The sequence below is a fragment of the Mus pahari genome, chromosome 4 (genome assembly GCF_900095145.1).
Source record: "Mus pahari chromosome 4, PAHARI_EIJ_v1.1, whole genome shotgun sequence".
Taxonomy (NCBI): Eukaryota; Metazoa; Chordata; class Mammalia; order Rodentia; family Muridae; genus Mus; species Mus pahari.
In genome coordinates, this window is record NC_034593.1 from 112,267,867 (window position 1) to 112,288,855 (window position 20,989).

Sequence of the window (20,989 nt, forward strand, 5' to 3'; positions counted from 1 at the left end):
ATATATATATATATATATATATATATATATATATATATATATAAAACATTTTATCACAGCAATAGAAAAAAACAAACAAACAAAACCAGAATTGTTACTAAGGAGTGGAACTCTTATAACTCTTATTGTGATAAAGCTGATTTTGTGGTCCTTACACAACTGATATGTGACTGGAATGTGAAAGAATTTGGAAGTTTGAGCTACAAAAGTTGTGTCTGCTCTAGGGAGAACCTCTTTGTGGAGATTAGAAGATAAGAATTCTGAGACAAAAACACCATAGTAGAAGCCCAGTTTATGTGCTTTCATAACGGAACAGGGGCTCCACCAGGGAGTCAAGAATCATGATGTATTCTGCACTAATCCATAGAACTCCAGGAGAACTGAATTTAAGCATGAAAATTTTCTTGCTTAGAAAATTTTCAGACCTGTACTGAAGATGCAGCTATAATTGATAAGAGAGACCAGCACTGTTGTAAAGACACATCACTGGGACAATAGGAAAAGCATTTCTCCTGGATCAGCACCCAGACCTGACATCGCTGTCGTTCAAGGGAGCTGGGCTACATTTTTCAGTTGGCAGTAGAGCATGGCAGTGCTCCAAATATCTAAGCAGCAATGGTTTTAGAGGCATGAAAGATTCAAGATGGAGGTGGTCATGGAGAGAAGACCTGCTGAGGCCAGGGAGGATCAGAATCCGTGCGGAATTGTCCAGAGGGTCCACTTTGAAAAGTCTGGAAGGTGAAACCCCATTTGCTCTGGAGATGACCTAATATCAGAAATGTCAAGGCAGTGAGAAATTTTAGAAGGGAAGCTGCAGCTGTGGGGTCGCGCTTGCCCAGGTTTTCCAGGGAAGCAGTGTGTGCAGCAGGTGGCCAAGCTCCATAGGAGGTCTACCCATACACTTTGGAGCTCAGAAGATTTCCATCTTAAGAACTCCAGATTTTAGCTATGGAGGTGCCAATTTGCTTTTAACCTGCTAAGATATGGTTTTTGCTTAAGTTCACTTCTGTTTTTGTTTGTTATGTGTTAACAGATCTAGAATTGTGTTAGAAGTTTTAGACTCTGAAGACTTTTAAAGTTGAACTGTATTTTATATTATGAGATAAACTTGAGACTTGGAGATAGGAATGGAAAATTCTGGCTTAAAATGATGTGTTTATGTGTCAACTTGACAGTGGATGGAGTTGAGATGGTACTTTTAATGGTTCATTTGATACAAACTAGACTCACAAAGGAAAGAGTCACAATGAGAGACTGTCTAAATCAGCAAGATCATAGTGGTTACAATAATTGATGTAGAAGACCCAGAATAAAATTAAGAAGCACTATTTCTGTCATCTGGGACTTTCTAGTGGCTCCCTCAGTTTCCCACCCCCCAGTGGTACACATTTCTATTAATTTTCCTGACCCCCTGGACTTCTCTCCTGTCTCTTGCCATACCTGAATCTGCCACCTTTTCCCTTTCCTTCCTCTCTCAGTCCCACATACCTCCCTTTCTCTACTTCCTTTGATTATTTTGTTCCCCCTTCTAAGTGGGATTGAAGCATCCACACTTTGGTTTTCCTTCTTATTAAGCTTCATATGGTCTGGGAGTTTTATTGTGGGTATTCTGAGCTTTGGGGTTAATATTTACTTATCAGTGAGTATATACCATATGTGTTTTTCTGTGTCTGGGTTACCTCACTTAGGATGATATTTTCTAGTTCCATCCATTTGCCTGCAAATCTCATGATGTCATTGTTTTTAATAGTTGAGTAGTACCCCAATGTGTAAATGTACCACATTTTCTCTATCTAGGGAAAGGACTGAAGGAGCTGAAGGGGATTGCAATCTTATAGGAAGAACAACAACATCAACTAACCAGACACCCCAGAGCTTCCAGGGACTAAATCACCAAACAGAGTATATATGAGTGGGTCCATGGCTCCAGCTACATATGTAGTAGAGGATTGCTTTATTTGGCATCAATGGGAGGGAGGCCCTTGGTCCCCAGCGTAAGGGGATGGAGGAACACCTTCATAGAAGCAAATAGCAGGAGTTTGTGGAGGGGAGACTAGGAAGGGGGACATTTGAAATGTAAATAAATAAGAAACCAATAAAAAGCTTTTTTCTTTTTTAAAGAAGCACTATTCTCTAATTTTGAGTCCTAGACTGCTGAGAGTAAGCATACCTCCTTTCACTCTTCAGTTCTATTTTGCTCATTACTGTTGTCTCTTTAATGAATTAACCCGGTGTCATCTTCCTCCCTCCCTCCCTCCCTCCCTCCCTCTTTCTTTCTTTCTTTCTTTCTTTCTTTCTTTCTTTCTTTCTTTCTTTCTTTCTTTCTTTCTTTCTTCAATATGTGTGTGTGTGTGTGTATGTGTGTGTGTGTGCTATGTTTATGCACACACACATATCATGGGCCTTATTGCCAGGAGATAAGATCAGTGAATTTTTTATATTAGACTAAGGAGGTAATATCCAATTCCATGGTGGGGTTCTTTGGACTGTGGCACATTCTTTGACACAATGTGTCTGCTAGATTATAAAGGGAATGTGAAGATTCCTCAGATATGTGCCTGTTACATTGATCGATTACAAGGGGGAAATTATACCTTGAGATGGCAAGACTTGGGAAGCTCATGTAAACTTTTAGCAACCCAGGGCTGAGTCTGGGAAAGCTCAGACTCAATGGAGACCCAAATGATGGATTCCTTAAGTGATAAATAAATTGCTGCCATCAGGAGTCTGGGACAGCTGAGGTAGGATCAGCATAAGGAAAGTGTGAGCCTTAATGACTGAACTTTCTGTGTTGTCATCCTAAGCTGAGACAGAGTATCCTTTCCCACTTGTTCCCACCTGGCACCTGTTGGTGCCAACGTTTTTCTCTGCTTTCATTTATGCTGAGTCACTCCCTTAGATAGCCATGTTTTTCACTTCCCAGTTGCTATTAAAAAGAGGATAGGGCAAAGAACATTCGGGTGCTATCTTTTTCTGGATTCTTCTATACATTTTTGGGGTTAGTGTTTGGTCTAGAGAATAATTAGTTAGAAAGGTGGTAATTAACTTTTCTAATGCTTCAACCCTTTAGTACAGTTCCATTCGTGGTAGTGACCCCCATTTATAGAATTATTTTATTGCTACTTCATAACTAATGTTGCTACTGCCATGAATCATGATGTAAATATCTGATATGCAGGATATCTGATGCGTGACTGCCCCTCTGCCGAAATGGGTGTGACCCACAGGTTGAGAACTGCAGCTTTGGACTATGGGCCATAAATCCAAGTTACAAGAGTAAATTGCAAAGAAGCTCTCCTAATCCAGGCATCCTGAAAACTCTTTTTAAATGGAAAATTTGTCACGAGGACTTTTATGCTTGTGCACTATCTAGATTGAGACTAATGTGGACCAACAGATTATGAATTTGAGGTAAAGGATCAGAGTGAACATTCAAAATATATTCAAACCACAAGGAACCAGAGACATTCCTATACTCATGTCATCATTAAGTTTGGCTAAGTTCCCTAATGCATGAAGGTTAATATTTACTCTAAAGATTTGTTTTGCATGGTGTATCCTGCACAGTGAAGATAAGATTAACCAAACAAATTTCAGAAAGTATTTGCCAAGGTCACTGGGAATTAGAGTCATACAGAGTCACAGCACAAGTTCCCTCTTTTCCTTTATGGCAACTCATAGGACAGAAAAGGGAAGTAAGCAAATCTGCAGAAAACCTTTTGGAGGGGAAGACAAGGAAAATACTAAAGTCATTCTAATATATGTTCCTTATATTAGGTCATTAGGCATACCAGTTTGACCCAGAACTTGAAAGTGCTGGATGACTTTATATGCATACACCTGGCCTAAAGGTGGACTGGAGAATTAAAACAAACAAACAAACAAAAACCTTTATGGGAAATGCCTTTCTTTCTTTCTTTCTTTCTTTCTTTCTTTCTTTCTTTCTTTCTTTCTTTCTTTCTTTCCTTCCTTCCTTCCTTCTTTCTTTCTTTCTTTTTCTCTCTCTTCCCTTCTTTCTCTCTCTCTTCCCTCCCTTCTTTCTTTTCTTTCTTTCTTTCTTTCTTTCTTTCTTTCTTTCTTTCTTTCTTTCTTTCTTTCTTTCTTTTTTGTAGGAGAGAGGTTCTTTCTTACCTTTTTTCAAGCTGTCTGCATCCATTACAGATACATGGTACCTAACTACGGATATAGACTCTTACCCCAAGTATATTCTTACCCCAAGTATATTCAGCAAATAGATATGAGTAAATGTAGATACCTTCTTCAGTTTGATACCCCTTGAACATGGGTTCTTCTATTTACCTATAACCTTAAAAGGTTTAAAGATATCAGAGGATCACCCTGTAAAAATCAGGTGTTCCATTTCTGATAATACTCTATTAGTGTGGTTCTCAACCTTCCTAATGCTTCAAACCTTTAATAGAGTTCCTCTTGTTGTGGTAACCCCAACCATAACATTATTTTTGTTGCTGCTTCATTACTGTAATTTTGCTACTGTTATGAACCATAATGTACATATGTGTTTTGCAATTGCCTTATGTAATCCCCATGAAAGGGTTGTTAGACCCCCAAAGGGGACATGGTTCACAGGATGAGAACCATTGCTCTAAAGGGAAAAAATGCTTTCTGTCTCTAGTAGATCCCACTCCTGATGTGTGATCCAAAAGACGATTCAAGTCATCTGGACAAAACTATAAGGTCAATAAGAATATCTGAAGGGCCTAAGTGAGGATGCCTCAGTTCCACTTGGGAGGGAGAAGAAAGCAATCACAGGATAAGGGAGGGAGGGAGGGAGGGAGGGGGGGGAAGGAGGATGGGAGGGAGGGGGGAAGGAGGGAGGGAGGAAGGAAGCTGGGTGGGAAAAGGGACAGGGAGATGAGGGGAACATTATCAGGTATTGAGTTGGGGAAAAGGACTGAAGCCCTGAGGTCCAGCAGAAAGAACGGAAACAGGCAACCTCAGGAGGTATAAGGTCGGGAGGACCCTCCAGAATGTACCAAAAATCTGGGAAATGAGATACTCCCAGGACTCAAAGGGAGGGACCTTAGATGAAATGCCCTACAGGGGAGAGAGGGAACCTGTAGAGCTCACCTCCAGCAACAAACAAACAAACAAACAAACAGGGCATCAAGTGAGAGAGGGGGTTGCCATCTGACCCACAATTGTTCCTGTTTGAGAGAACTGCAGGGACAAAAATGGAGAATAGACCGAGGAAAGAGGTCCAGTGACAGGCCCGAAGTTGGATCCAGCTCTAGAGGAAGCCCCAAGGCCTGGCACTATTACTGCGGCTGTTGAGCGCTAACAAAAAGGGACCTATCCTGACTGCCCTCCAAAAGACCCCAACAAGCAGCTGAAAGAGTCAGATGCAAATATTTTCACCCAACCAATGGACAGAAGCTGCTAAACCCTGTGATTGAATTAGGAAAAAAACTAGAAAAAGCTGAGGAGGAGAGTGACCCTGTAGGAGGAACAACAGTCTCAACCTGGACCCCTGAGAGCTCTCAGACACTGAGCCACCAACCAGGCAGCACACACCAGCTGATAGGAAGCACCCAACAGAGGACTACTGGGTTTGGACTCAGTTAGAGAAGATGCTTCTAACTCTCTAGAGACTGGAGGCCAGGGAGTGTGGAGGTCTGGTGGGGTTGGGGGTTGGGGGGTGGGGATATCCTTGTGGAGATGAGGTGGCAGGAGGATGTATGTGATGTGGAACAGTCAGAGAGAGGACTGGGAGGGGGATAAAATCTGGAATGTTAAAAAAAAAAAAGAATAAATAAAATAAAAAATCCTTTCACACAAAAAAAGAATATTTGATATACAGATTACAACAAGGGCAGGCCTTTTGAATGCAGTCATGGGACTCCACAATAAATCTGTCTAGTGTAAACTACTGGCTCATTCTCTCTTTTTCTGATGATTTAAAAAGTAATTGTTATCAATCTTCATCTTTACAGAGGAGTAAATGCTTTTGTGAATACATTATATTGATAAACTGTCCTGGGCTATTTCAGTTCACTGAGGCGCTCACACTGGAGCTGGGAGTTAGTGCTCTCACCTCGTACCCAATCAAGTCTCAAGGTTTCCTCTGACGCCACCTGCTCTGAGTCAAACTGCCTTTCTTCATCTGTGACAGGGAGAAAGGGTCATCTTACTCAGGAATATACTATTAGAGAATGCTGCCCTTCCATTCCCAAGCATCTAATAGTTGCCAATGGCTCTTTGACTATTGGCATTAGTAAATAAATATAACATTTTATTAAGAGAAAGTTAAATAAGAGAAAGTTAAATATAAACTCCATATATAGCATGATATGATAAATTAAAATTATCTGTATTCATATTATTAAACTATGAGACTTTGTAAGTTGCAAGCATTGGGACTTTGTTTGCAACTCTCCTTCCATGCCAGGCTTTGGGATGGCATGGTTATGACATATCTTGTGCATGTTGTAACAACCACTGTGAGTTCATATGTTCAGCCGCCTTGCTGTGCCTAGAAGACATTGTTACCTTGTAGTTCTCTGCCATCTATTGGTCTAATAGCCTTTCTGCCTTCCTTCAGCAATCATCGCTGACCCTTTGGAGGAGACTGTGTAGCAAATATATTAATTTTAGGGATGGGCATTCTGGGGCCTTATTTTCAAATCTTTGGCCAGTTGTGGGTCTCTAGACTGAACATATACTACAAATAGAAGATTCTCTGATGAGGGTTGAGAGATGCATTAATCTACAAGTATAACAAATCATTAGAAGTTGGTTTTATAATATGTTTATTTTTCAGAATATTAGTAGTAGCTCTCTCCTATGATCTATGAGCATGTTAGCCATGGTTCTTGGGCTGATGATAATGGTGCAAGATAAGGGCTTCATCATGTGGAGTTGGCCTTAAATCCAATAGAAAAAAAGTGGTCGGTTACCCCCATGATATTTATGCCACAATTGCACTGGGAGCATGTCTTGCCAGGGTACTCATTATTGTAGTTTGCAGCACTTGTGTTTGGGTAAGCTTGAAAATTACTTTTCTCTTCCAGTATCATGCATAGCACCTTCGACACTGTGAAAACTGCCAGTAAAAATACAGTCTTCGTGTCATTGCCGGCTTAGTTTCTTCGTGTTCTGTGACTCAAGTATATAATGTCTTCAGCAATAGAGTCTTACTGCTGGGGACCAGCTCCAGCAGTGAATCTTCTCAAGTTGGCAGCATGTTGTGGTTTCAAGATGCTTAGATAGAAAATAAACAGAACTCGAGTTGGACCAGGTGAAGTGCCCTGCTTTAAGTAGCATATGATTAGCTTTTCATGGTCAATCATATTACTTGCAAATTTGCCTGTCTAAAAATTCAGGCTTAGAAATTATTGTAGCGGTTGTTTATAATCTTATAAGAATTTGTCTAATAAAGGTATTGTTAGGTAAAGTAAATAACATTCCAGCAACCTGGTGTAAACCAATCTTTCCAAGAATGACAAACCTTAATATAATTATTCTTCTTACATTATTTTATATCACCTATACATGTTATTATATTATCTTAGTCATCCTTGCATTTGTTGTTGAGTTCTTACTAGAGGCTTAGAATGTGTGGCCTTTTATTTTTGTAGTCTATAATTCTATGAGATTCCAAATATATTGTAAAAAGAGTTTTGTGCTCTGATTGGCTGTCATTTCTCTCGCGCGCTCTTTTTTTTTTTTTTTTTTTTGGTTTTTCGAGACAGGGACTGTCCTGGAATTCACTTTGTAGACCAGGCTGGCCTCAAACTCAGAAATCCACCTGCCTCTGCCTCCCAAGTGCATTAAAGGTGTGTGCCACCCTGCCTGGCTTTGGCTGTCATTTCTCTTGTCCTGCTGAACCTTGTCAGCCTAGTGAATTCAAATTATCCTAATTATTTTGTTTCATTAATATACTAAGGGACAGATAACAATCTGCAAGGCAGAGAGTAGACTTCAAAGTAGGGTCACCTGAGGTTACATCCTTGAAAGTAGAGGTAGTACATTCAGGACTTTCTCTGTGGCACACAGAAACAATTTTGTCAATGAAGATATGGGTGAATCATTATTGTAGTAGACCCCCAAGAGTGTAATACACACAGTCAAACCAGAAGTAAATGGCATCAGGTTGAGAGCTGCAGCATGTGGCTCAGCTTGGGTGGTACTTTGTCAAACAGCTTCACTGGCTTCATGACTTTCACTGTTCTCCTAAGAAATGGCCATGCCATTCACCATCAAATTCCAGAGGGTAACTGAGAGCACTGGCAAAAATCCATAATGCTTGGTGAACTTTGGAATCTCACTGGCCATCAACTCCACAATAAGCAAAGCACTCTAAAACTGGGCAATTAATTAATTAATTAATTAATTTATATTCTAGCCTGTGGTGTCTAATAGATGCACCACTGCCTGCTTAATTCCTTTCGAATTCTTTTTATATATGCTTGGAGATATATTATAAGAAACTTCTACATGAGTACATTTTCAGATGACTTTTAACAACATCTTTAGCATTCATTCCTTTCAACGTTTCCTCCTTTTCCTGCCTTCTCCTTAGTCACCCCAACTTAACACTTTCAAAGTCATAATCCACTTTTAACCTTTAACCTTTGTCTCTATTTGAATCAACCTTATTTCCATCAATTGTTGATATATTTTGGATAATCTTGGTTAGAAGTACTGTCTTAAAAGAGCAAAAAACCGTATGTCCAAAAAAGTGTTTGGTTTCTTCCAAACTTTTCTAAATAATGTACAGTAAAGAATCAGACTGAAGTAAAGCCATGGACCTCTTACATATTCAGTAGCCTCACTTGCAGGCCTATATTATTATTATTATTATTATTATTATTATTATTATTATTATTATTATTTAGCATGAACACCAGGATTAAAGGTTGTCATGTTACAGTGCTTTCTCTCTTGCTCTCCAAAGTCAACTATGTCTCCAGGGATTGTGAATACATCTCAGAATGTCTTCTATCCCTGGTCAGTCATCTTTTGCACAAGATTAAGGAGACCTCACCAGGTAGACTATAACTAGTGACCACCTTACAGTGGACGAACTCGACACAAATCAAAGAAGACCTTTGGAACTGGAAAAAAAAAGAAAAAGAAAAAAAAGAAAGAAAGGCTAAAGAAATGTGGTTTTTCCCAAGCCCATTATTTATAGTACTGTGTCTCACTAATGATTTCCTTCTTAGTAATCATTCTCCATATATAGGACATAGTGATATTAGAATGGGTCTGCATTAAATTTTTAGATTAAGACATTATTGTTTTAATTTCAAAAGTCAATGGTAGTTAAATGTCTTCTCTTTCTCCTCCTTTTGAAGTCATCTTGGGGGTGGGGACCTCACTGTGTGGTTCTAGCCATTCTAACAACTATAAAATTTCCTGAAGTCAGTTCCTGGTTCATCACTCTAAAGTTCAGCCTTGGGGGCTAAAGGAAAACCAATGTGGAGAAGCTCATGTCTTACAGACCCATCAGTAAAATGCAATATTTTAAAATGTCTTTTCTCTGGCTTCTATTTCCCCCTGTAGTTACTACCTGTAATGCTAATACCTTTGCCTTTACTTCTCCCTCACATCTCTATCCAAGGCTCCAGTCAGAGACTAACTTTTCCCTCTATACCTGCTTATTACACTAATGCAACCATTGATGAATTTTTGAGGTCCCCTACCTAGATAGGCCCACTAGAGTAAGAAGACAACTGCAAGATCTGTTAGCTCCACCTGGCAGCTGAAGTCTTAGCTCTTCCAGAGTGGGAAATGAGAATCGGAAATAAAAATAAGATTGACAGTTAAAGGATTGGGGCCTAGATTCATGTCTTAAGTTCCAGGCCAAAGATGACCTCTGTCTTTTCCTGGGTGAAAGCTAGAAATGTCAAAAGTGTTTTGTTTTGTTTTGTTTTGTTTGGTTTTTGCTTTTGTTTTTAAAGGGGGTGTTATTCTTGATTTATTTTCTGAATGATTTTAGGGTTACTTCTCCAGAGGCAGGAATGTTTGAGGCAGGTGGTGTATTAAGGGAAACTATTGTCTTATGGTCAAGAGAGTGAAACTCCCTGCATTCATTCCAGTTGGGCAGGTTAATGACCAGGTCAAGGTAACACTCTTCATGACAGCAGGATGAAGTACTGTTCAGTGGAAGACCTGCTGATGAGGTTGAGGGAACAATATTCCTTGACGAAGATGGACTTTACTTGGGTCCCTGATCTGCGTGGAACTGGTCTCTGGTTGCAGGTGAGTGAGGATTCGGCAAATGTGGGGTGACAAACAAATACGGACCCAAGGGAGTGTGGTATCTGAATGCCATTTGTCAAACAAAGCATCAGACAGAAGAAAATAGGGAAGTTACACAAAACAGAGGAATGCAAACACGAAAGGACTGGCAGGAACCAACTAGGATAGAATTCAATGTTAACAGCTGGGATCAAAAACAGCTCCACCTAAAGTTAGCTTAAACTCAGTAGCCAGGGGCAAGGGCTTCATGCCCTTGCCATAGTTTCTATAGTCCACCTTCCCCCTAGGCCATTGTAATGCTTGTGTATGGGTGTAACTCAGCTACCTATGGTTCTAAGTATCTACGCTGGTTCCTCTTTAAATCACAAACTTCCTTATTCCTAGAGAATGATAAATTCCTGTGCAGGGCAGTGACTTAGCTACCTAAACCCAGGGTCAGATCAAGGACTGACTGCCTAGGATCTAACTTGGCTATGTATTAAGGGAAAGCACATGGATCTGTTTTCCAACTAAAGCAAGGACATTGGAGCATTCGTTATACATGATGCCACGATTCCAGGACACTAAGTTTCTGTGAACTTTTTGCCTTGGGACAGCGCCCAGGTTTTTGGGGGCCTGTTGTGCTTGTCACTACTGGAAAGAATGTAGCAGTTCCTTAAATTGGATGATGCCTGTTTCTTCCCAGAATCCCTGCCTCTTAGTTAAATTCCTACAAACTGGCATAGGATTTTGTTGGCCTGCCTATCTTCCTTAGAAATGCATACTATTGTCCGTTTTGTTATTTTCTGTCTTTTTCTTTTGAGCACTGACTAGCCTAATCATTACTTTTTCCTTTTTATACTTAGCCATATTTTTAAGGGCTTCTCTCCTCCTTGTAGCTATCTATCTGCTCTATGGCTGACCTTCCTGCCAGCTTAACTCAAATGTCATAGCTTTCTCTCATCCTTTGCTTTGGCTTCCTTCCCTGGGCAGCTGTTGAGATTTACAGCTTGCTGGCCTGGAGTCTTTCTCTTAAAGTTCAAAAATTTTATTCTTAAGCTTTCATCTGACTCTGTTCATAAATCCTTTCACTAATGAGACTGGGCAGACCCCAATATTCAAGACTCCTCAGAGACCGAGATTGTCCAGAATTTCTAATAACAGTACAATTGATTATGTAGTTAAGTAGTACATTCAGCGGCTGAGAGCCATCAATTCTTGTGTTTCTTTGGTAGTTGCTTCCTATGTAAAACATCATAAACACATCTGCAAGTAGGAAACACTTGCTTCAAAAGGAAACTTGATTTGGTTCTTGTGAGTTTGGTGTTGATATTTCCTCAGCAGATTGGTATATTATCTTGTTTTTGGTGTTGTATTTAATGATATCATGTTTAATACATAGATAGCTCCGTTAGGGACCCTCCACAAGCCTCACAGCCTACAGGGTGATGACCCACCGAAGAGGTGAAGAATGAAATTCAGGACAGTATCATCTCTGAGGTCATTTGGTCAAGACCTTCAGGGACTGACCTCTTGCTTGACTTCTTTAACACACTTAATTGTAGTAGAATTTGTGACCTGTGCCATTTACAAGAAGCACTGACAGGAGCCTGGTATAGCTGTCCCCTGAGAGGCTCTGCCAGAGGCTGACCAATACAAATGTGGATGCTTGCAGCCAACCATTGGAGTGAGCCTTGGGACCCCAATGGAGGAGTTAAGGGGAAGGACTGAAGGAGCTAAAGGGGTTTGCAACTCTATAGAAAGAACAACAATATCAACAACCAGGCAGACCCCCAAGAGCTCCCAGGAACTAAATCACCAACCAAAGAATACACATGGAGGGACCTTATCTGGCACCAGTGGGAGGGGAGGCCCTTGGTCCTGTGGAGACTCATTGCCCCAGTGTAGAGGAATGCTGGGGTGGTGAGGTAAGAGTGGATTGGTAGGTGAGGGAATACCTTCATAAAAGCAGGGGAGGCAGCAATAGGATAAGGAATTTTCAGAGGGGAGACAGGGAAGGAGGATAACATTTGAAATGTAAACAAATAAAATAACAAATAAAACAAACAAATAAACAAAAATCCAATAAGAATGAATTCTATTGACTGATAAATAGAGCTCAGGTCTAGAGGAAAGATCTGAGAAAAGGATACAGATGAACTCTGTTGTTAGAGGATGCAGAGTATATGGGGCCTGTTTCGTAGGGATGTGCTCTATTTACTACAGAATCAGGGTCTAAAGATGCTCAGGATATTGGGGATTCAGGTGGAGGCTGGCTCCCAATAGAATAGCAAAAAATCACCTGGTTGATGGACCTTTACACTCTGACATTCCAGGGAACCATGAATCATTCACTTCTTTTCATTGAAGAAAATAGTCCTGCCTGCCTGACAGTCCTCATTTCTCCAATGCTTATTCTGTGCTTCTTACATAACTCTTAAGAATCATGGTAAGGTCTTTGAATCATTCAGAAATTCAAAGATTCAAAAACAGTAGTCAGACATGGCTTTGGACACGATGTATATTACGCAAGTGTGTTTGCAGAAGTGCATCTAAGGAGTGCCAGTCTCAGCATTAGAACATGTTTTCTACGTGATGCTTTCCCCATGTGACAACAGTTATTTGTGCAGCTCCCTTTGCTTTGCTTGTAAGTTTAGGGCTTTCCTTATCATGTCACCTTTGGAACTGTGTGAGGCAGCAGACTCTCAGAATTTTCTTTTGACATTTTATCTCATTGTGTTTTATGTTTCTAATGAGGAAACAAATCCTGTCAACTAACAAATGTTGAAATTTTCAATGATTTTGGTCACAGATGGTATGTTAGTAATTATTAGAATATTCTTATTATTCAAAATACATTTTTTTCTTTTTTTCTTAGATAAGGTTTTTGGGTGGTTCATTAAAGCTAAATTAATGAGGAACATCATCATAATTCATGCCTGAATTAAGCTTATCTAACACATTTTCTCTGAAAAGCATATTGCAGTGTTGTGCTAGATTCTATTTATTACTGTCTGAGGGCTCTCTTAAATAGCATAATCAACAAAAACACAAACCAAGAAAGTTTGCTACTAAGTAGATGACTAAAAGACTTATGTACAATAGACAGCTGATAAAAGATGGTAGTGCAACCATGTTTGACCTCCCCTGAGAGAATATGAGGTAATTCAAATTTTCTGCCACTCTGCAAATATCTTTGTAGCTGACTATTATAATATTGGTTTGGGAGTTACAGATAGATTCTAGGGAATAGATGAATATGTAAGTATAAAAGACAGATACGGTAAGTGATTCTCCCCCTCCCTCCCTCCTTCCCTCCTTCCCTCTCTTCTTCCCTCCCTCTCTCCCTCCATCCCTCCCTCCCTCCATCCCTCCATCCCTCCATCCCTCCATCCCTCTCTCCCTCCCTTCCTGACTTCCCCTGCTCTCTCCTCTTATAAATATTGTTTAAAGTTACATGTAAATATACTCATAAGCTTATTGAGGGCAAACCCACGTATAATTGTTCTTAAATTCCTAACAAAAGGTCTCCATCTCCTCAAAATAGGTAAGAGCCTTGAATTTCATGAGGAAGATGTTTGGCAGCATGCAAGGGACTACTTGAGTATGCTTAAATGTGGCCATATCAATTTGACTTTATTCATATCCATTTAACTATACTCATACTTGCAATAGTTTGAATTTATTCTTTATTACGTCCCTAAATTTCAATTTATCCCCTCTTCTTCTGGTTTAGAAGAGGCTATCTCATAATTCATTACAATAGAGTTTGAGGATCTAATCAGCGTTGGACCAACTAACAGCAGATAACAGGGTATCGGAGAGGCATATGCTCGAGCCCACAAAGTGGCAGCTTCTTTCTTAGTGTGGAAATTGCAGGGTTTGTTTTTTTTTTTTTTTTTTTTTTTTTTTTAAACTCTTGCAGTGATAGCTGAAAGAACAGTAAATACAAGCTAGGCATTGCTTGACATATTAATAAATGTTAAACTATGGTTTATACTGTTACGGATACTGCCATTAGGCTTGCATTTAGCTAACAGCCGACCCCTTCTCCTTAGGGTTTTTGGCTATGTGTTATTGATTATCAAATATATCTTGTTTTTCAAGAAAAAACGCATTACCTAAAATTAGGCATGGAAATTAGCATACTTTGGGCTCTTTTGTTTTATGGACGTATTCTGTAGGCTCTTTTGTTTTATGGACATATTCTGTACAGTGGTCTGTAACAGTGGTTCTCCAACTTCCTAGTGCTGTGACCCTTTAATGCAGTTCTTCATGTTGTGGTGACCCCCGACAACAATATTATTTTGTTACTACTTCATAACTGTAATTTTGCTAGTGTTATGAATCATAATATAACTGTCTCCGCTTTCCAATTGTCATAGATTATCCCTGTGAAAAGGTTATTTGATCCCCAAATGGTTGAGAAACACTGGTCTATAGGGATGGAAAAAGAAAAGAGCAACTGTACTGGTCATCTGTGTTTTCAGACAAATGATATAAGATAAGTGAGGTGACTGCTTCAAAGTCAAGCTCATGGCAGGAATAACATTATCAGGAACTGAGCAAGACACTGGTATTCACGGTGACTGAACATAAGGGAAATACTTTCTATTCTCATCTCTGATTTGAATGAAGTCTAACCTGATACTTTAACAAGAACAAGAATTTGGCATTTACTTACAGCATTTCAGATTCTATTCTAAACATTTTATTCAAAACTTAAAATGGTTGTTGAGTACTTTGGATTCAAAATATATCTATGCACATATGTTATGTATTATATACATATATACATTTATATAATATATACATATCTATGCAATGTTATATATTATAAAAATACATACACATATACATGCATATTTATACTCATATCAATGAACATGTATGTATATAATACTGAGAACATGCATACTTTCAACTAAGATATATTAGGAAAATACCAACTTTTATTTTTTTCTTATTAATTTTATAACAGTGTTGTGTTTAATAATGAGTGTTTTCAAGGCAATTATTTTCATTTTCTTTAAAATTTTTATTTTATAAAATCACTTATTTGTTTGACATCATATTATAACCTCAATTATTTTATTTTATATTATGTATTTATTATATATAATGATATATAATATTATTATATTATGTATTTGTTTTGTAGTAACAATATAAACTTACAAATATCTAGTTGTTCCTTCTTGGGGAAGACTGAGTTTTTCTTTTTCTCAGCATTCTTTAATGATGAGGTCCTTTATGTAGGATTGTGGCCTCTTCAGCTTTCCCTCATCTGTGTGAACTTAGCTTTTAGCATCCTCTTTGCTCAGCTCAGGTCTAGAATCACCCCTCATCAAGGAAACTTCTTGCAACAGAGGAAAACCATTACACAAAACCACAACTGATCAAAATGAAGAGTATGGATCCCAGTACCGAATGATACACCCACAATGCAACTCCTGCACAAGGCTCAGCAATCATTGTGGAAGAGGTGGCAGTAGGATTGTAAGAACCAGAACAGTCAGTTTGCTGTGAGATGTGTCTCCAAGGAATTTTTAAAAGATTTACTAAAGACTGAAAATATTTTGGAAATCACTGTGGCAGTTCCTCAGAAAATTGGACATAGTACTACCTGAGGACCCAGCCATACCACTCCTGGGCATATACCCAAATGATGCTCCAACATATAACAAGGACACACATTTACCTCACTAAGAGTAAAAAGGAAGTGATTAAAAATTGCCTTCATATTTTTAAATTGTAAGAATTCAATGCTTATATTAATAGAGAATTATGTAAGATTTAATTGATAATTACTGCCTTTAAGTAAAAGAATTTGTTCTCTTACAAATAGCCAGCAAGCTAGAGTCACCACTTCTAAGAGTCTTTAAGTTTTGTGACCTTTATCCTCACTATAGTTAGATTATTTTACTTCATCTTTTATAGGATGTGGGTTCTATCTTTTTATGTTTCTGTAGTATACCTTCTTCTTTCCACTGCTGTGCCTGCCTGTCTTCCTTCCTCCCTCCCTTCTACCTTCCCTCCCTTCAACCCTCCCTCCCTCCTACTTCCCTTCTTCTTTCATTCCTTCTCTCATTCTCTTCCTTTACTTCCTCCCTCCCTTCCTTTCTCTTTCCTCTCTCTCCCAAGAAGGCCTTGGTGTAGATACTAAGCTACCCTCATTTTCACTAGGTAGCCCAGGTTGGCCTCAGACTTAATACTCATATCATTTCCTCCCAAGGGCTGAACTATTACCAAGCCCAAGTTGTTCTTTTACTTCTTGTACAAATATTATTATCATCCCTCTACTGTCCACAGAGCTGAGGTCTAGCTGTATTGCTCACACTGGTTTTGATTTCCTGGTTCAGTTTCACAAGTAGCTGTAACTACATGTGTAACTTACTATGGCCAGTCCATCTAGTAGTAATATAAGCAAATCAGTTCAATGAATGAACACATAACCACCTATGTGCTTTTATTTAAGACAAGTGATATGCTTTTATGCATCAGGGTAGAGGAGACAGGGTAATTGTTGTAGATGGACCAGGTCGCAGCAAAGTCTGCAGTCTGATCCTGCTCCAGACTGGATAATATGATGGTCTCCCTCAGAGTAATAGAGAGCTTGGACAGTGGTTATAATTATGAAGACTTCAAATGTGAGTAACTTTTGGTCCCAAATCTGAAATTATGGAAATATTTAAGAAATTCTGAAACTTTGCTTTAGCTTGAATTTTGATTGGAAAGGTTTTATTTAGTAAGTTTTTTTTTATTCATTCTTAACACAAAAATCTCTCCAATTGGTTAAACCATAGATGATAATTTTCAAATAAAAAAAATTGGAAACTCAAACAGAAATATTGTGCTACTTAAAACGCTTCTGTAGTATTTAGGTCTAGAATATGTTTAAAATTATAGCATTTAAAATTCAATATTTAAAATTTTTTCAGCTTAAGTTATAATTGCCATAAACTGAGTTGCACACAAAGTGTACAATTTAAAATATTTTGATGTATGTGTGCACTTGTGTGTATTCTGTAACAAGTATGAACATTGCCCCTAGAAGCACAGACACATGCTCAGATGCCAGTGCCATCCTCATATCAAAGCCCTTTCTTGTCATCTATTGATCTGCTCTCTGTTGCTACATATTATGTTAGTTTCTAGATATTCCATAGCTGTCATTGTATAATCAGTTTTTTTCTAAAAAAATTCATTTTATTAATGTCTTTTTTTCCTGTTTTTTATTATTTATTTATTTATTTATTTATTTATTTATTTATACTTCATATTTTATTCTGTCCCCTCCACCCTCTGACTGTTCCACATCCCATACCTCCTCCCCACTCCTGTTTCCACGTGGATATCCCCACCCCCCACTCCACCTGACCTCTAAACTCCCTGGGGCCTCCAGTCTCTTGAGTGTTAGGTGCCTCATTCCTCAGAGGGAACTGGTTGATTATAGGGTAGTCCTATACTTATTCTTGTGATAGGTGGGGGAAGGGACAAAGAATTGGAAAGGAAAGTGTTTTTGTGATGGGTGGGGGAAAGGACAAAGAATTGGCCTATACTTATTCTTAAGGAGTTGCCAAGCTAGGAGGATTCTCTTTGGTGTCATCCTGTCCTGAATGCAAAAGTCTATGTGATCTGTCTGCATTCTTATGAGCACTTGCTTTGGGCCTGTTAATTTTAGCTACTTTAGTGAATGAGTAGTGCTGTGTCATTATATTTGAACTGCTTTTACATAATAAGTAATGATAGCACCTCTCCTTATGCTCATTTTCCGTCTACCATTTTTGATAAAATATCTTTCAAAATTTTTTGCCCATTTTCCAACTGAGTTGTTTGGTTCTTAATTATAAATCGGTTGATTATTTATCTATTTTCAGTACAGGCTACATATCAGCTTGTCACCTGCAAGTAGTATTTTCAGTTTGTGGCTTGTGTCTTTATTCTCTTCATAGTACAAACAGGACTATGCCTCTGGCTTCTGTTGAACCAGAACCTTCTGAGAGATCAGACCTGCGGTGTCCATGGACCTTGCCACTGGGTCTCAAGCCCAGTAGCCGCAGAGGTCAGAGCAAGCCCCAGCTTTAGGTCTCGTGTGCCCAGGCTCTCCTGAGAGACTGTGCTATCTCTAGGTACTCTCCTTTGCTCTTTAAGCTTCAGACGACCTACTGTCACCACACCTAGACTACAACTCTGCGCCTGTATTTCCATGTTTCTTCTTCTTGCACCATAAACTGAAAATTCAAGACATCTATCTTAGGCAATATTAGGACTCATCTCTTTTGTGCTCCCTTCTTTTAAGGAACCCCTGTCCTTCTTTTCCTGATCTTGAAATATATTTACCCAACTTTCTCCATCTTGCATTTTTAAAAGTAATTATTTGAGGCGGGAAGCCTATTTTATCTTACTTTGTCTAGGAAGAAAAACAAAAAGAAACTCTTGTTCTTATTTTAAAAGATACAAGTTATAAATCATGGAAATTGATACTATTACCCTACTATGTTTATTATTATTCTATGAATTAAAGTTTATGTTACTTTTGGTCAAGTTAGATAATTTCTAATTTTAAAGTAGCCTTGCAGTACTTTTGTTTTTAACTGTAGAGACGAAATCCACAGTGGTGAGGATTAATATGACCCAAGGAGAGGTATTGATTCTGGATTTTACTGCTTGCTGTGTTTTAAAGTGGGCTGTCTTGTAGCATCACTTGTCCGTTTCCCTTGGGTGGGTTTTATTACGTGCATTGACTCATTTGTTAATTATATCCCAAGCTTAGGGAACAAATTCATAAGGCAAGCCTAGTAGTTTGTTCTGCCGTCCGGAGCTGGGGCGTGAGTGAAGTGCCCGGAAGTGATCCTTAGAGGTGGGTAGTTAACTCCCGTCTTCTGATGCTTACTCCAAAGGTTCAGGGAGGAACCATAAACTACAAGGCTTCGGAAGCCTTGTTCCTGGTATTCAAACTACCCGGGTGCTCTTTTCCCTTTCTGTTTTCATTGAGCAAGGCTGCTGCGGCTGAAATATCCCTCAGCCCTCACATCGATTTCTCTCTGTTTTCTCTATTCAGTTTGTAAGTAACGATGATCAATGTTAATTTTCTTCAGACACAAATTGGAAGAGAAATGTAAGCATGGTGTTTACAATACGTAAAACAATAAGGAGCTCTCAAAATGAGAAGCCTTGCAAAGATAGCATCCTCTAAAAAGGAGCACGCGCAGGCTTGGTGGGTGCAAATTTTGAAATATTAGAGGTAGACACTTTAAATTTGGCTTAAATATATCTAATAGATACAAATGTGGCAAATTCTGGTCCTGAAGTCCATTTTATCTGCAAGCAGAGCTTGTGTTGAGTGGAATGACAGATGAACGGGGTCTAGTCTGTCGGAATCTTTATCAATATTTCCCTTGTTCTTTTCCCCTTCCGTGTCAGGAATTTGAGTTCATATTTCTTGGTTCAGTCATTACTTAAAAAGCACTAGGAAATCCACAGACTATTTTTCTTTGTTATATTTGTGGGGAGGGTGGGTGTGGCAGTAAATATTTAAAGTCTGCTCTATGTTCCCTGAGGGGTTGAGCCTCTGCACCTGCCCAAGAGCTCTGGATTCGTGAATGAAAGACATATGCATGCGTGCAGGCACACGCACATGCACACGCCGGCTTAATTTTTATTATGACTTAACAGTGCAATGTCTGAGCTTCTCCTTAACTTTACTTTCCCCTCCAATATTCCTGAGTTATAGTTGTTAAATCTGTATTTCATCTCTGCTCCCCAGACCCAATGGGGAAGTGACCCTGGTGCCACTTTCCCTGAATGTTAGGGCATGTCTGTGGGCTCATAAGTCCGATCTCTGCTTCTCCATCATGACAATTCTGCTCCTTCTCTTCTCTGCGTTTCTTTCCTAGGAATCCTAACCCTAAAAGTCTGGTTCTGTTTTTCTGCACAGCCACTGGCCACTGGATCTTTATTGACTTGTCAAAAATTCAACTGTTGGCAAGGACCTGCAGCTGGAGAGGACGTGGGAATTCCCATATAAGCACAAATGAAATCCCCATCAGGTGGGTCTGCCTATGCCATAAAGGAGTGGTGAGTGGTTTGGAGGTCAGTTGGATTTAAGTTAGGGTGGCAAGTGCTTTGACCTGCTGTGCCATCTCCCTAGACCTCTACCAATTACTTTCAGCTAACATGTTTATGTGCCCTGCCTTTGTCAATTGCCTTTTATAAATGTCTGTCCTCTTTCCTAAACTTGTGGATGTGTCAGGGCCTAAAGAAGAGGGGTGCGAAGGCTGGGGTATGGTACCATGGAACACGGGGCCCACACACACACATAAAAGACGCAAGAAGTTTCTCTTCAATGTACGTTAGGCCTGGGAGCTGGGGGACTAGCAGAAAATAGCTAATAAATCTGTATTTAAGGTAAACAACTTCAGAAAACTTGGTTTATAAAGTTAAGTTTTCAAGGACTAAAATCTTAAGGTCTTAAAATGTGATCTGGATAGGTGCTGTAGCTTTCTGTGGTGTCTGTGTGGCACTAGGATTTTCAGGTGACACTGCTGCAGGGTTTCACAGCCCCTTTTCCTTATTAGTCATTGCTAGAAGCCTAAGCTGGGCGCTGGCATATTTCACTTTCCTTGGGAATTTCCTGCTGAGACAAGAGATTTGCATAAATATAAACACCAGTGTCCCCTACTTTATTTCTTTTTGGTAAGAAGTTCTCAATCTCTCTCTCTCTCTCTCTCTCTCTCTCTCTCTCTCTCTCTCTCTCCCTCTTCTTTCTTTCTTTCTTTCTTTCTTT